Source organism: Gavia stellata, chromosome 1 (genome assembly GCF_030936135.1).
Source record: "Gavia stellata isolate bGavSte3 chromosome 1, bGavSte3.hap2, whole genome shotgun sequence".
Taxonomy (NCBI): Eukaryota; Metazoa; Chordata; class Aves; order Gaviiformes; family Gaviidae; genus Gavia; species Gavia stellata.
Window position 1 is genome coordinate 85,042,949 of NC_082594.1, and position 14,129 is coordinate 85,057,077.

The window sequence follows — 14,129 nt, forward strand, 5'->3', positions numbered from 1 at the left end:
CTTTATGCATCAGAAATATGATGGGCTAGACAAGACTAAGGCTATATATTGCATCTAGTCTGGTTTTTGTGGGAGGGAGGGAGGGAGGAAGAAGGGCATTCTTGCCTTAGCTAGCCTGCTCCCCCAAGAAATGTCATTTTTTTTACTTCCATTCTGTGGTTCATGTGGGGAACTTACTTATCACTGTACTGTGGTCTTCAATGTAACATGGATGTAACAGCTGGCAAATGTGCAGGTAACTTCCCTCTGCCACAGCCCCTCCACCAGGACCTCCTCACCCTGCGGAGATGAGCAGTAGTGGAGCAGTGAGAGCGTGTCCAGCATGTGACAGCAAATGGCATGCAGAGCCCAGCAAGGAGGAAAGCGGAGAAGGAGGCAGTATGTCAGCTCTGGTGGGACCACGACAGAGAGAAAACGTGCCTCAGGAAAAGTAATCGTGCTTCTGAGGTAGCAGGGAAATCACAGCATCTCCACCCCCACACAACAGAATAATGTGCTGAAAAAAGCTCTGCTGGACACCTTGCTATCAGGAGGCCTGGATGTAGGGCTGCTGCTTGATACATGAGCTACTCCCTTCCAAGGTTGCTTAAGGAATTTAGTAGTTCATGCTGTCTGTCACAGGTCTAGGGTGCAATAAGCCAGCGATACTGCTGTTCGGCAGACTGATACAGAGCGTGCATTGTTTACTACCGTTTTCATGCTCTTATCTGAGAGGGAAAAGCCAGCACGTGATCTCACCTGGGTCTTGTTTCCCAGCCCTGTGCTATTGCTAAAGGACACCATATACTCGATGAGAAATAATGGCTTCCTGTTTCATTAATGAGTTCTTACAGCAGTTTCTCTTCAGAGTAATCACCTTGGGTGATGGAGGTGTGCACCTCCAAAAGCGCTTAGCCCTCGGGGGGGGCCATGCTGGGAGGCACCATTCTCCGCTAACAGAAAAGCAAATCATTTTTGGGTGTCGCAGCTTGGGATGCTAAAGAAACCAGTGCTGCTGCCAGAGTCATTAGTCACTTGAAGCTATCAGCCAAAATGTCTCCTGGGATTAAAGAGCCCTCCTTGGGAAAAAGTTTGTTTCCAGTGCTTAGTACTATACCACATGGTGGAAAAAAAAAAGAAAAAGCTGTTGGCTTTGATTGCTTTCCAAATATCTGGGTGATTGTGTTATTTAGAAGGTGCCTCTTCAGGGCTGTGCTTTCTGAATTTGTTACTGCAAAAAGTCCTCAGTCGGGAACTTTGATCCGGGCATCCCAGGACTTTTGGGGGCTCTGATTTGGAACTGGCCTTCATGTTTCACCCCAACCTATTTACGCCAATCACCCACATTAGTGCAAATAGTAACACATATTTTTAAGCCTGTACGTTTATTCCTGCAGCCTTTCAAACTGCTGTTGCAGGAGTATCATGCTCCAGTTAGAGCTGGCCATTAAGTGCACATGGAGCTATGTCCAAGTGAGAGTAAACACGTAATGGGTATTTGTGGCAGACAGAAGGGCTAGCGCTGGAGTGCAGGGGCTGAGGCAGAGGCAGGCCAGCAGTGTCTTCCTCCTGCTCTGAGTTTTACCACCATGGGTAAGCTCTAATTTGAGGAAGAAAAATGCGCCTTAGTTATGAAGCTAGCTTAGTTTAATGCATATTTTAATGGGTTGGACCCTTAGCCATACTTCCTTACTCTTCCCTCTAGTTTGATTCATTGTCTTGTTTTCTAAGTTTGTCTGGCACCCTGCAATTGCTTCATTTTGCACAAACTGGGAAGACTGAGCAGAGTGCAGGTGCTTACCAGCTGGTCCTGCTTTCAGCCCATAGCCTGGGAGACGCAGCATGCGTTTGCTCTCGCGTACAAATGTGTGGTTGGGTTTATGACTTTGCTCTGGTTTGGTTGATTCTGCAGGTGGCTTCGGTTGCAGGTGACGAAGCACAAGGGCCTTGTAATGATGTATCAGCTGGGTGGAGATTGTCTCGTTGTGGACTTGCAGCTTTGCAAGCTGGATATCGAAATGGTCTGTGGACATCTGCACTCGGCTCAGACTTTGAGAACAGAAACCCCAGGGTGCTTGACAGAGTTTGGGAAAAGTTACAGAAATAATATTTGAGACTAATAGCAACACTAATGCAGAACATGCAGAACTGTTGCTCCAGGTTGGCCCATCTCATCCAGAATGTCACTCTGCCATTGGGCAGTGCCAAAAAGTGTTGGAGGAAAAGGGAAGAACCCCAAAGTTGTCAAAAACGGTTCAGTAAATAGACTTTGGATGACCACTGCCTTGGCTGACATGCTGGTGTTTCTTCTGGCATCTCTGGAACCTGAAGCATGGACTGCTGCAGTCTGCTCACGGCCAGCATCTGCTTCACTTTTGACTGCAACAATTTCTCTCTGCTATAAACCGAGACAGAGGAATACCTGTAATACACACTGAGCAGTATAACCTCTATACAAACGTATTTACAGAAGTTTCTGCTTTACTTTTCCATTTGCCATTCATTATTTGATATGGGTTTTTTTTAATAATTTCCTGTGTTACTTTTCTCCAGTGTAGACAGAGGAATTCCCATCTGTTCAGGCTGTCATTTTCCAGACATTTCTTTGTCTCTAGTTGGTTTTGCTGCCTCTCTCTGGGACTTTTCTTCTTCCTTTTATTGTTTTTTTGAAATAGGGTAGCCAAAACTGAAGTCAGTTTGTTGTCACCTCATTTCTAAAGCAGTGACTCTGTAAAATCATGACACCCAGGAGTTCATACTTCTTTTTTTTTTTTTTTTTAATCTCTATCTGGCAGCCCTACAAATATCAGCTGGCATTCTGGAAGGGTGGGATTGTCCTAGCGGATTGAGAATTTGTAAATACCACTGTACAAGTCAGTAAAAGAAAGTGTGAATCCCTGTCTCTCACTCTCTTTGCTCAACGCTTACATCGAACCTGAGGCATCATTTTAAAATATTTTTTTTTTAAACCATCAGAAGTGTGTGTGAGTCACCCTGCCCCATATCAGGTACGCTCTGTAACTGTGCATTTCTCAGAGAACTGCATGGAAAAGTTTCTGCATGAGCTGGAGATGAAACCTCAGGCTGACTGAGAGCCTCTATCTCCCTGAGAAACAGTACTAAAAAAAGGTGCCTCTTCAGACAGATAAAAATTGTCCTCTGACCTCATGTGCTTTGATTTCCGCTCCCTTAGATAACAGCACCTCTGTGTGCATTTCCTGAGAATGCAAATCCCAAGCTCAGGAGTTGCTCCACGACTTACGGTAATGGTACCTCTGAGCCTGGGCTTGGGAAGTTCCCAGGGAGAAGGACAAATTTGCAGGTAGTTTTACATCCTGAGGCGTCACATTAGCAGTCTGATCTATTCAGTCTCAAGAAGAAGCAGCGGGATCAAAGGCAGGAGAGGAATGAGGTATCAAAATTAGTTCTAATAAAATTAATAAATGTATCAATTTTTATTTCCCTTACATAGGTGTATTTATTGGTCCTCTTTGAATTTTGCAAAGCCTTTTGAGAGTTGCTCTCATTTTTGTGCTCAGATATCACCACACATTTTGCCTTATGCAGATGTCTTTTATCATCAGGGAAGAAGTAATAATTCAGGCCTCAAATTTAGCTTTTGTCTGAAAGGATACCATATAATCCTCTCATCTATTAGAAGGGCACAAGTTACTTACGTTAATCCTCAGCCTACATGTATGTGTTAGTAGCTGTTATTTTGTGACAATAGTTTCATTATGCATCTTTTAATACAATGGGAAGTGGGTGACATATAGGGGAACAAGAATTTGCTTGCTGCATGTGTAAATTTCTGTAGGCAGGTGCCGAACTTTAAAGCAGTAATTCTGCGGGTCACAGTAGCCACAGTACTCAGAAAGACTGGTCTGTTTTCATTGTCCAAGTTGAGTGAAATGCAAAAGTCAATACACATAAAAAATGAAATGGGAAGTTTGTTTAATGATGTGACTTCTGGCTCCTGAATCTTTATTCAGGGCACCTTTTTAATGCTTGACCACAGATTTTTCAGAATTAAAGCTAAGCTTACTTTTTTTTATTCCCTTGCTTCCAGCAGCTGGAGCTTTAAGAAATACAGTCAATACTCGGAGAGAGCAAATAGGCAGCAGTGCTGTTAGGCTGTTGATACACACGTAACAGCATTGCTGCCATCCTAAAGCATTGTATACAATGCGTAAGTAATAGCTGTATAAGAAAACCCCAAACAGCTTCGGTACGTCAGGGAGTACATCATTATTGTGCACAGTTTTTATTTATTCTAAACCAAAATACCTGAAGTGTCAAAATGGCTAGTATTTTACTCAAACCTGTCCTGTCTCTGGTATCAAGCGCAGAGCGTTAAAGCTGCCAGGGTTCAATAACTGTGACTTCCAAGGGCCCACCACAAAGGAGTGAACATAATGAGTTGTATTGTCCTCTAGCAGCAAGGCTTATGTTCTCAAAGACTGACAGAGTGTTTGGGAGAAGACCATGTGCCCGGCAGCAGGACCAGAGGCAATGGGCACAAACTGAAACACAGGAGGTTCCCTCTGAACATCAGGAAACACTTTTTCACTGTGAGGGTGACCAAGCCCTACCACAGGCTGCCCAGAGAGGTTGTAGAGTCTCCATCTTTGGAGATACTCAAAAGCCACCTGGATAATTGTTCTGGGCAACCGGCCGTAGGAGGCCCTGCTCGAGCAGGAGGGTTGGACAAAATGACCTCCAGAGGTGCCTTCCAACCTCAACCAGTCTGTGATTAGCACAAGGTCAATATTGTCCCATTAGAAATGGGAACATCACTTATGTATTAACTGCCATATTCAGCTTTATAAAAGAAATCAGAAGAAATTCCTTGCCGTATTTTGCTTATGTATTGTAGACTGCGTATATTTCATGTTTAGGCAGCAGCTTATCATTATTATTTAGCTGAGTGTTTCTATGGGGAAAATTCATGAAACTGAATTCTTGTTTCTGTGCCCTGGCGAGGCTGGAGAACAGTGATCTTTGTTCTGAAAACACTTTGGGGGCAGAAAAATCACAGCCTATATTTCTGCCAAAGCCAGCCTGTTACTGCAACTCTTTCTCTACCATTAAAAATCTCTCTCAGCCCAACAATATTGGTCAGTACCTTCCTTGAGGCAAACAGGATTGGCCTCAGCACATAACCCACTTTTTTGAGGACTGTCATTTCAGCGAGACTGAATTATTTAATCAGCAGTGACCTAATAACATGTATGTGGCAGGTGCAACAGGGCTCAGTGAACTAACGAAGTATGGACGGCCATAGCTCAAGAGTCTGGGAGATGAATCAGGAAGCTAATACGGGATGAGCCAGCCAAAGAGATTATTTTCTTGCATGGGCAACAGGGAGAGCTCCACAAAGCTGCCTGAAATCCTGCCTTCTTGGAAATCCACTCCTTTAAGCTTGTGGACTGGATTCTTTGGCCCCCAACGGGAGCCAGGACACCCTTCCCCTTCTTTGTAACCCGCTGACAAGGAAATAGGGAGACCTGGACTTTGCTTAGCATTAGCATGAAGACAACTACCGATGCTACTGACTGGGGGCAGGTGCTGAACCTCACCAGCCAGCGTCCTGCACAGTGCACAGCAGCGTAAGCCCATGACAGACAGCCGCTCATAGATAAAGGTATTAATGGAACGCATTGCAGTTGCATTAATAAAATATTATCCTGAGGAAATAATCTGATTAATTCTGAGAGGAAAAAGTGCTTGAGGCTGTCTCTACTGTCATGGTGTTTGATTATTTGCTGCTGACACTGCAGAGAAGAGTCTGGCTCTCAGATGCCTACCCCCAGAGAGGGAAGATTGTCCAGGCATTAGGGCACGAGCCACGGAAATCTGTATTCAAATCCTCTGCCGCAACCTTTTCTGTGGCCTCGGGAGGCCATCAGAAGTGGGGTTAACCTTGCTTAATTCCACCTGGGTAAGAGTTAAAGCTCTGGAGTCAGCTAGTTGTTGGGGCTCCTTCTGCATTAACAGGGAGAGAAGAGCACTTCTGGAGGGCAGCTCCTGCAGTGCTACCATGCTGGTGAGCACAGGAGGGCTCCTGGCACCTCGCTGCGGCCCCGGTTGCACTTGTGCCTTAAACTGCCTTGTGGCAGTGCTGCCCTCTTGCCTTCCCAGCCCCACAGCTGCTCTTTCCCACCCTGGTGATGCCCCACGAGCCCTGCTGCCACCCAGATCAAGGAAGAGAAACGGGTTAACACCGACCTGGTAAAAAATGGGTCTTTTTAACCCAAACCAGTTCCTTCCTGTGGCTTGCTGTGAGGTCATTCATGCTGGCACCAGGGCAGTAGAGGTGGGAAACAAGGTGGGGGTGGTGGGCATGTGGGGAGCAAGGCTGCCAGAAATGGAGACCTTAAATAGGTGCCTGGTTTTTAACTGGTTGTCATGAGGGGAGGTGAGCCCCATCATCAGCCTCTCTGCGTTGGCCCAGAGCGCTTCCCTCTGCCAAAGGGAGGATGTGTGTGCCAGTGGAGAGACAGGTCTTGCCCCAGTGTGGGGTCAGGCAGGCGCCAGCCTGGCAGGTGCCCCAAGGAGGGGATAGGAAAGGAAAGCCCCGCAGATCCTGAAATACCAACACAGACTGGGAATGCCTGGGACAAACTCACTGCAGGTGAGGGATCACACCGAAACCATCATCAGCACCACTCTTCCCGCTGGCTTGCAAATCCAGACCCAGCAGCAGCAGCACCTCCGGCACAGCCCGATGGCTGGCCAGGGGCAGCAACCCAGCGGCCGGGGCTGATGAAAGGGTGGGCATAAAAGAGGAATACCCTGGCTGTGAGCTTTGCACGTGAAGCAAAAGCTGCTGGCCGGGGCCGTGAACACAGGCAGGTTCCCATTTTACTCTACAGGTAGCCTCTGCCATGCTGAGCGCACAGGACAACCCAGTCACCTGGAGGGACCCCAACTGCACCCTTGCAGTGCCCGAGTGCTCTTCTCATTTTTAAAAGGTTGTGTCAAGGGTAAGTGAATGAGGAGGTCTGTGAGTCACGTATCCTATTTTATCTTTTCCTCCAAAGAGAAGCTTTTAAACTTCTGAGGTCATGAAATAGTGTTTCAGCAGCAAACAAAAGGTGAAGTTGCGTCTGAGCACATGCTTGTATTTAATCAAGTCACCTTGGTAGAGAGGGTCCAACCTGTTGGACACCGTGGGGACAGGAAGACATGTGCATCTGCATGCGCACACCTGCCTGCAGTGATGGCCATGGCACAGCTTTGGCAAATGAGCCAAGGAGCCTATGCTGTCCCCCACGTCTACACTCAGTAGCCAAATACCTTCTTCTGCAAATAACGTCATTATCTGTAATGAGCTCCAGCCACGAAAAGAATTAAGGGTATTTGACCAAATAAGGGCAGAGCCAAATTCTCACCCAGCCCTGCAGAGAGATTTACGGCAGGCCAGGGCTCCAAGCCACACGTTGCAGAGGAGCCCTTTCCCTCAGCATTTCTGCAGAGGCAGAGTACCGCGGCATGGTGTCACGTCGGTGTAGCGCCGTGACTCATCACCACAGCACCTCAGCCGGTCCGCGTGCGTGCTTAATACATCCCAGCCAGTTTCTCACATCGAGTTGTTTTGAAAGTTTGAGAAAGTTTGCTTTACTCTTGATTTCTCATTTTTGCACAGTTCATTCCATCTGGGCCTGAAAGTCAAAGCACTGAAATGTTGCAACAACAGCTGTGCTTGCAAGCTTTCCATCCCAGCTGATAATTAAATGCAGAATATCTCAAGAAAAACTCATATCTAGAGAAGACAAGCCCAGCTGTTAAAAAAAAATAATACTGAAATAAACATCTGAATCTGTAGGTGCTTGTGCAAAGCAAAGCTGTTCTCTTCTCAGGTTAAAGATTTAGCTGAGGTCACGGAGGACCTTGCCTATTGTTTAAACCTGCTGGTGCCTAACTCTTGCAAGAACTCGTAGTTGTGTTAAGCAGCTATTGGCAGGGACGCAAAGTGTCCACAGCCACGGCCCTTGCTCCCAGCATCTATCATCTGAAACGACCAATTCTCCCCAGGCACTGACTGAGCTTGTCAGCTCGCCCTGCGTCTGCTGCCTCCCAGCCTGCGAGGCGCTGGGGCAGCGCAGGGGCGTAGGTTGGTGTTTGCGGTCCCGGAGCTAGAGGGGAAGGTAATTTTCTCAAGGCTGGCTGAGAGTAGGGCTTCACCCAGAGCCAGCTGGCCTCGGCCAAGATAGGATTGACAGGGCCTGCATGCTATTGATAGGAAAAGACCCACTTGATTATAGATCACGTCTATCATCTATCACGGTGGCTTGCAGCATACAGGGAGCTGAGCAAAACGTAAGCAGATCAGCACAGCTGACCTGAACAACTGTTTATTTTTCCTCTGTTTGGTTGGGACTTTTGTTGGGTTTAATTTGCCTACAGACTGTGGAGCAGTGAGCAATACCTGCGCACTCCAAGTTTGGAGTGTTAGCATGGTGCAGTCCCCCTGGAAGCACCAGTGAGGGGCAGTAGGCAGCAGTTGTCTTGTGTGGGTACATCTTGTCTGGAAAGCACCTGTGTCTCACCCCTGATTTCCATGGTCTGGCTGGGGACAGCTCCGGAGGATATCTAAAAGCTGGAAATAGTCTGGGACCTCCACCCTTGAAAGACCACCTAGTTTTTTCATGGGATGACACTTCAGCGTTTCAGCTGAAGGGCAGTGGCTTGGGTTTGGTGTGGGCAGCCTGGGGTCCAGGCCAGAGATCAGGCTGCCAGGGGCACCCAGTCCCCCCAGGACAGCTCACTGGGCAGCACCCGCCAGGCTGGAGGGTGTCCAGTGCCCCCCAGGGTGGGTCCAGGCAGCACTGCCAAGCAGAGGTGCTCCAGCTTCTCACCTGTACGTGACATGACACCAAAGCATTTTCAACAAGAGGTCTTTCTCTTCCTTCAGCCTATAAAATCTTGATCTATTCGTCTTTGGATCGTATTTATTCCTTCAGGCTTACGAGTAAGGAATGGGAAGAGGATCATTTAAAGGAAGGAATGGCAAGTGCTTGTTCCCAGGGGTGGGGGGGGCGCATTTTGAAGGGGATGCCACACATCAGCGCTTCAGTGGAAGGTGCTGTGTTGTACATGCATTTCAACTCTTGGAGATGCGCACTTCATAAATGAAGGAAAAACTTCCCTGAAAAGAGAAAGTTGTAGCAAACAGGGGAGGTGATGGGTAAACACTCGTGTTGTTCATGGCTACCTCATTCTTCACAGAATTAGCTATTTACCTCAACATTAAAATGCTCAGCAGGAATTAAAAGGAGACGTATCTAGCCTTTGTAGTTGTGAAATGAGTTTTGAAAAACGTGGCTCAAGCGCAAACTGCCACTGGGTTTTTTTCCCAGGTCTACAGAAGTCTTGAAACCACAGTTTTGAGTGAGGCAATTAACTCCTTAACCTAAAGATGTGCATTGACATGCAGCATTGTTAACGGTTCCCTCGCTAATCACTTCTGTGGTCTCAATCAGCTGACACACGCATTCCTTGACTCCAGACAGCTTCTCAGACAGCCAAAAGTAATGACCCTCCTCTAACACAACCCCTGCAACACTTCCTTAATACCTTCCATGTTGCACATGTTTTCTTAATATACAAAGCTGTGGTATATTGAATTTGTGGGGGCAGTATAAAATTAACACAAAAACAAATAACACTGACTCTACCATGCTTATTTTATTACTCTGGTTTGTATTTTATTTATTAAAAACCCTTCTTCTTTTTCTTTCTTTTTTTTTTCTCCCCACTTCAGTAGGCTAGCTGAAAAATTCCCAAGCTCTTATGCTGGCTGGAGCTCTGCAGAACTTAGGGGATTTGTCGGAAAATTTAGTTCGAACTCACAACCCTCTTGAGACCCTTTCAATTATAAACTCCAGATGACAGGAGACTTCAACAAGAACCTCAATCAGACTGTTATCACCTCCAGTAACTTCCCATTCTCAGTGAGTCTCCGGGAGGTCAGGTGTCTCCAGACCTAAAATAGTTCCCCCTCCCAATGCTTAGCTTCTGGTTGTCCTGGCTCCCGTAAGTAAAGGAGGTCCACGGGTTGCCATTGCTGTCTGAGTTGCCAGCTGCAGCTGGTAAATGTTGCCATTAACCAGCCTCACAGGGTTTGGGTACTGAGACTGGAGGATGATTGGCATTTCTCAAGGTAAACATGGGGATTTAGTTGAGAAGTAGCTGCTGCCACAAATGTTAGCCTAGCTTTCAGCACCAATGGTGATGACTGGTGTGTAGTGTCAGCTCAAGAGGAGACGCCATAACCTTCTAGGGAAAAAAAAAAGGCCAAATGGGCACGAATGAGAAACGCACTGCACACTGGTTAATCCTCCTTGATTTAGCGCTGACTGGAGAACCATGAAAGCTACATTTTGTTCCCAAATTTAAATAAAAGTTAGTTAATACTGTTTCTTCCAAAAATGCAAAGCATAACTATTTTAAAACATCAGAAAAATCATCAGTAGATGAAAATACAGATAATTTCAAAGTAAGATTTTTGAAAAATAGAGAAATTTGGTCTTTCTCAGAAGTGGACTGTGACTTTAGCTCTTTCCATTTTGCCTGTTCAATATGGGGCACCTTAAAGGGACTTGAATCTGAGAGGCTTTGAAATGTAAAGGCTTTTGGTTTGTCTGCATGGACAGATATGCAGGGTCAAGTCAGGGTTTTATGATTGTCAGCAGGCTCATGGTAATTCCCTTTCCCTCAGTCTGTTGGCACATCCCTATCTCACCCCACCACCTGCCCTCAGCCCCTCATTGCTCTTGATATAGATATCTCCAAAGGTCACTAGGGACTTTAAAAAGCTCTTTTCCCCAGTCATGCCTACTGAAAGGATGCTCAAGTTTTGTTTTCCCCTCATTCTTAATGGTCTTCTCTGACATTATTTTCCATTTCCCTCAGCTTGCACAGGAAAATGGGCCACTGACACTTTCCAGTTCACCTGCCCATTTCTCTCTGATCCTGATGAACTGTCAGTAGTTACCCGTGTGAGTTGTACGTACACAGGGCAGGGTTTGCTGACTCTAGGCACTCCATTGTTTTTCCTTATTAGAGTTATAAATCCATAGTGAGATTTTACTTTTTGGATTATAACCTGTTTTAACTGAAAACCTAGAAAGCCTTGAAGCCTATGAATAGTACATGCCCTAAAAAAAAACCAAAACCAGAAGAGAAGGAGAGGCGAGGAGAGGCGAGGAGAGGCAAGGAGGGAAGGGAAGGGAAGGGAAGGGAGGGGAAGGGAAGGGAAGGGAAGGGAAGGGAAGGGAAGGGAAGGGAAGGGAAGGGAAGAGAAGAGAAGAGAAGAGAAGAGAAGAGAAGAGAAGAGAAGAGAAGAGAAGAGAAGAGAAGAGAAGAGAAGAGAAGAGAAGAGAAAAAAGAAAAGTAAAGAAACTTGACAACAATGCGTGGTTGATGGTGTCCTTTCAGTTACATCAGAACTGAGACTAAGTGGGAAAAGGTTTGCAGTAATCAAAGACAGCACTAGGTCTGAATCCACAGACTGAGACTTTGGCAGAATTTGAAATGTCAGCCTGCATCCTGTTCCCCATTTCATCTATCTCCCTTACGCCTGTTTTGCACAGACAGAAACAAAGTTCGCGTCCGTGTTCCCCAGCCTCCTGCAACCACCCCACAGATCTGCATTGCAAGCTGTGCCCCACAATGGCCAAATGAGCTCGAGCGTGTGCACATGACTGTGAGCTTGAGGGCAGCTCCCGACCTCCTATGCTTTCAAACCAGGGCTGACCATGCTGCCTACCATCCTGCGACAGAACGCTTTCGGGAGCAGCATGGTGCCTTCCCAGCTGCAAGTGTGCTGCACGTGCCACCAGTTTGGGGACCTCTGCCATTGGCAGCTGACAGTGGTTGTCCTCTGCAGCTCTCTACATTCTTGTCTTTTTCTTTGACTGACTCTTTAATAACCCTGATTAATACTGAAGTGTCCTGTTTGATGGCTTCATTTCTCATGGTCCTCATTTCTTCTTCCCATCAAAGGCTAACCTTCCTGATGTTAGTCACCTCCTGGAAACTGGTTGGGTATTTTGGGTGCTTGGGAGGCAAGGCTGAGCTGACCTCTTCTAACTCTCTTCTTCAGCAGCTCTCTGCCTCTCCCACAGTGGGACTCCCTTACCAAAGAGAGAAATGAGCCCTGAGATGAGATTGTGTGATCAGGGAACAAAAAATAACTATCCCAACAACTGCCGTGATCTTTAAAACACACACCCATTTCTACAAATCATCATATCAGTGGTCTCCCAGCTTCTCTGAAGCCAAGTTCATGCTCTGAAATGAAGAAACTCTGCTCTTTGGGGGACATTTCCATGTGTAACCCACTTTCCAGATCAATCACACCTTGACAGAAGTATTGCTGTTGGAATAAAGCCCTGAGGCGGACTCCATGCCATGCAGACGGGAGCAAACAGCAGGAGGTATTTGAGCAGGCAGAGCAGACTGCAAAAGTTTAGGTGGCAAAGGGGCTACCAGGGAAAGAGCAATGAGGCTGTAAGGGTTGAACAGAGGGGATATGGGGACAAAGGGAGTCTGCAGTAAACTTTCTTGCAAGTCTATGATCATCAGTGAGCAGCTCCATGTGTGGAGGTTAAGCCCTGATATACACACATGAAAATATTGAGGATGCACCAAGGAACACTGTTTTGTCATTCAACCTGTCATGTTTGACTGGAGGAGTTTGCTGGCATTGGCTTGACCTGGTATAGTAAAGCATTTGCTTTTACTGGTAAGGTAAAAACTATTCAGAGGTTTTCACATGTCTTTGCTGGTTCCTATTCTCAGTCTGGGGGTACCTGCGTATGGGGGTACCTGCGTATGGCAGAGATAGGTGGTAATGCTACAGACAGCCAAATTTTTCTCAATATATAATCTGCTCCCGGGACATTTGTCACTGCAGTACCTGAATACCCAGCAGTACTGAAGGTGAACTAAGGTCTATCATCTCCTCTGCTTCCCCAGGTGGGAAACTGGGGCTACCAGAAGCTGCACCCAGCCCTGCAGTCAGGCACAGGTTAAGTGTCAGTGGGTGGTAAGCCCTGGCTGTGTAACCCTCCCGGCACCACGGTCCCCCAGCAAGGGGTGGCCTGGACACCCTTGATGGGGATAGGTGCCCAAGGCAGCCCACTGAGGGACACAGGTGGCTGCTGGGTCAGAGGATGGAGGTTCACTGGCCTCACCATCCTGCTGCTCTGGCCAGTCTTCTCTGGGCAAAAGGCACTTGTGGTTTTGAAGGAAATGAGAGATATTTAACACCCAGAAATGATCTTGGCTACGTAATTTCTTGCTGGAAGAGGTAGTTGGGCAAGGTCAACATAATCGGCATAATTGGGTCCAATTTCTTTAAACACACTGCCCTGTATAATGAGAATAACAGAAGCCTTTTGCTGCCAGGTTGTTGAGTCACAAATGTGAAAGAAAGAAACCAAAATAAACAGATTACTGAGGGGGTTTAACTGGCTACTTAACTTAAGCAAGTCTTTAGCTGTAAGAATATTCAGAATTAAAATTCTGCCTGTATCCTATATGATAGTATTGGGCGCTTCAGTGGAGTTCAGTCTTCAAACTTCAAGGAATAGCTTGGGTTTGGGCTTATTCGTAGATATATTGTCAGCAATTGTTGATTTTTTTGCAGCGCCCACAGCATCTGCAGTTGTGTAAAGCACGTGAGTTCATGTTGGCCTTAAATGAAAGTGGCAGCTATAGCAGCCAAGTGCTGTTCACAGCGCCAGCTCAGATAAACCTCTCTTTCTTCCTCAAGGGCAGCCCCACTTTCTAAAAGTGCAAACCCACACAGTTTGCATGAGAGTGTGAAGCACAAACCAATGCGCTGTAGATGAAATATGGTTCCCCAAACCTCCGCTGCTTCTCAGCTCCTTCATCAGAGGAGGATGGGTTTGAACTGTCTCGGCCCAACAACTCAGTGCTGTTTGTTGAGCAAAACTTGACAGATTTGTGAATATCCAGAGATGCTCAGATATGACTCTAAGTGAGATTTCCTCAGTTTCATAGACTCAGAGATGGGGGCAAAAAACATCCAGCCCATCCCTCTACCATCACAGGGTTTTTTTCACTGTATTTCCTCCAGCAAACATCACGTGAGTTCTCCTAGTTTAGAGTCAAGGTGA